Raw genomic sequence first — 3,382 nt, forward strand, 5'->3', positions numbered from 1 at the left:
TGCTGAAGCTGACAAACCCAAGGTCAACCCCAAGATTATCAAGCAACATGGCAGGCCACTATTTCAAATCCAAAAACATTTCCAAGATCTGCAAACAAAATGTCAGGCTGCTGAATGAAGACTCAGCTAAATGCAGGATTCCAGCATGCCAAAGCTCACAGACCTTCCTCCAAGGTTTTCCTTTTATATTGGAAGCAGACCACATCCCTAAAACAGCTTACTCAGCTGCTCACAATATATTCCAACATGGAGTTGATTATCAGTCTCATCATAGGGAAGAACTACACCCAACTGCCCAGCCCAGCTGAGATGACATATAACCTTAACTACCACAGTGGGTTTGGACCATAATACTTAGAGTTAGTACCCAAGTGCTAAACCATTGACATCACGTAGGGATTGGAGGAAGAACTATTAACATCCTTTGACATGCAGATGACATAACCTTACATGCTGAAATTGAAGATGACTGGAAGCACTTGCTGATGAAAATCAAAGACTACACTTTTAGATTACACCTTAATGAGAAGAAAACCAAAATCTTCAGCTGCACCAATAAGCAACATCGAGATAAATGGAGCAGAATTTGAAGTTGTTAAAGATTTCATTTTACCTGGATTCACAACTAACATGCATGGAAGCAGCAGTCAAAATATCAGACATCATATTACACTGGGCAAATCTGCCTCAAATGACCTCTTTAAAGTGCTGAAGAACAAAAATGTCACTTTAAAGACTAAGGTGCTCCAGACTCAAGCCACAGTAATTTTGATTGCCTCACATGCTTGTGAAAGCTGGACAAATGAATAAGAAAGATCGAAGAAGAGTTGATGCCTCTGAACTTTGATATTGGCTAGGAATACTGAAAGTATTATGGACTGCCAGAAGAAGTAACAAATCTTTGCTGGAAAAAGTGCAACAGGATGCTCCTTGGAAGCCTGAATGGCCAGACTTTAAGTCACCTTCTTTGGTCGTGTCATCAGAAGAGACCATTTCCTGGAGAAGGATATATTTGCTTGGTAAAGTAGAAGGTCAATGAAAAAGAGGAAGACTCTCAATGAGATGGATTAACACTGTGGGTGCATTGACAGGCTCAAGCAAATCAAGGACTGTGAGGATGGCACAGAATGGGGCAGTATTTTGTTCTGCTGTCACTATAAGTTGCAGTCACTATGAGTTGCAGCCAACTCGAAGTCACCAACCAACAACAACAAAGGCAACTTCCATTAAATTGACTTAGATGGGACATAGACATTCTCTTCACAGTTTATTAGGTATTCAATCTTAGAAATTTCCTACTCTTAAAAGAATTTTTTCCATGATAGGAAAGATTCTATAGGAGTTGGGAAGAGGAGTTGTTGTTAGGTGTCAAGTCGTGTCTGATTCATAGTGACCTCATGCACACTAAAATGAAACACCGCCCAGTCCGCGCCAGTTCCATGATCCCTGCTACACTTGAGCCCATCATCCCAGCTGCTGCATCAATCCATCTTCTCAAGGGCCTTCCCTTCTTTCATTGACACTCCACCTTACCAAGCAAGACATCCTTCTCCAGGATGACAACATGACCAAAGTAGGTGAGATGAAGTCTGGCCATTCTCAATTCCAAGGAGCATTCTGGCTGAATTTCCTCCAGGACAGATCTGTTAGTTCTTTTAGCAGTCCAGGGTACTTTCAGCATCCTTCTCCAGCACCACAACTCAAAAGTGTCAATTCTTCTTTGGTCTTACTTATTCATTGTCCAGCTTTCACATGCATATGAGGTGACAGAAAACATCATGGCTCCTTAGCACTTGAAAGCGGTCCCTTGCCCAATGCTATACGTCATGCAATGTCCTGACCACTGCTTCCACTGGCATCAATAGTAGAACCAAGCAATATGAATTCTTTGACAACCTCAATATTTTCTCCACTTACCATAATGCTGCATATAGGTCCAGTTGTGAGGATTTTTGTTTTCTTTAGATTGAGGTGTAATCCATACTGCAGACTATATTCTTCGACCATCATCAGCAAGTGCCTCACTGAGGTGCTGAAAGTCATCCTCACTTTCATCAAACAAAGTTGTGTTGTCAGCATATCACAGGTTGTTAATGATTCTTCCTCTAATATTGATGCCATGTTTTTCTTCATATCGTCCAGCTTCTCAGATTGCTTGGGATACAGATTGAATAAGTATGGGGAAAGGATAAAATCCTGATGCACTTCCTTCTTGGTTTTAAACCATGCAGTGTCCCCTTGTTCTGTTTGAACAACAGCCTCCTGGTGAAGGTACAGGTTCCTCATAAGCACAATCATGTGGTCTGTAATTCCAATTTTCAAAGTTACCAACGATTTGTTAAAATCTACACAATCAAATGCCTTTGCATAGTCAATAAAACACAAATAAATATCTTGTATTCTTTGCTTTGAGCCAGGATCCATCTGACAGCAGCTATGATATTGCTGTTCTGTGTTATTTTCTGAATCCAGCTTGCACATCTGGAAGTTCTCTGTCAATGTACTGCTGCAACCATTTTTTAATTATCTTCAGTAAGATCTTATTAGCGTGCAATATTGTTATTGTTCCATAATTTCTAAATTCTGTGGGATCACTTTTCTCTGGAATGGGTACAAATATGGATCTCTTCCAGTCGGTTGGCCCGGTAGCTGTTTTCCAAGTCTCTTGGCACAGCCCAATGAGTTCCTCCAGCAAGGCATCCATTTTTTGAAACATCTTAATGGGTATTCCATCAATTTCTGGAGTGTTGTTCTTTGCCAATTCCTTCAGTGTGGCTGTAACTTCTTCCTTCAATACCTTGGTTCTTGGTCATATGCCACCTCCTGAAATGGGTGAAAATCTACTGGTTCTTTTTGGTACAGTGACTCTGTGTGTTCCTTCCATCTTCTTTTGATGTTTCCTGCTTCATTCAATATTTTGCCCAGAGAATCTTTCAATGTTGCAACTCAAGGCTTAAATTTTTCCTCAGCTCTTTCTGCTTGAGAAATGCCAAGAGTTTTCTTCCCTTTTCTTTTTCTAACTCCAGGTATTTGCACATTTCATTATAGTAATTGGCTTTGTCTGCTCGAGCTACTGTTTGAAATCTTCTGTTCAGCTCCTTTATCTTGTCATTTCTTCCATTTGCTATAGCTACTCTTTGCTCAAGGCCAAGTTTCAGAGTCTCTTCTGTCATCCATTTTGGTCTTTTCTTCTTGCCTCATCTTTTTAGAGACCTCTTGTTTTCTTCATGGATGGTGTTCTTGATGTCATCCCACAATTCTGGTTTTTGATCATTGGTGTTCAATGCATCACATTTATTCTTTAGATGATCTCTAAATTCAGGAGGGATATAATCAAGATCATAATTTGGCTCTCGTAGCCTTGTTTGAACTGTCTTTAACT

The sequence above is a fragment of the Orycteropus afer genome, unplaced genomic scaffold (assembly GCF_000298275.1).
Source record: "Orycteropus afer afer isolate SDZICR_OR568_19922 unplaced genomic scaffold, OryAfe1.0 scaffold00643, whole genome shotgun sequence".
Classification (NCBI taxonomy): Eukaryota; Metazoa; Chordata; class Mammalia; order Tubulidentata; family Orycteropodidae; genus Orycteropus; species Orycteropus afer.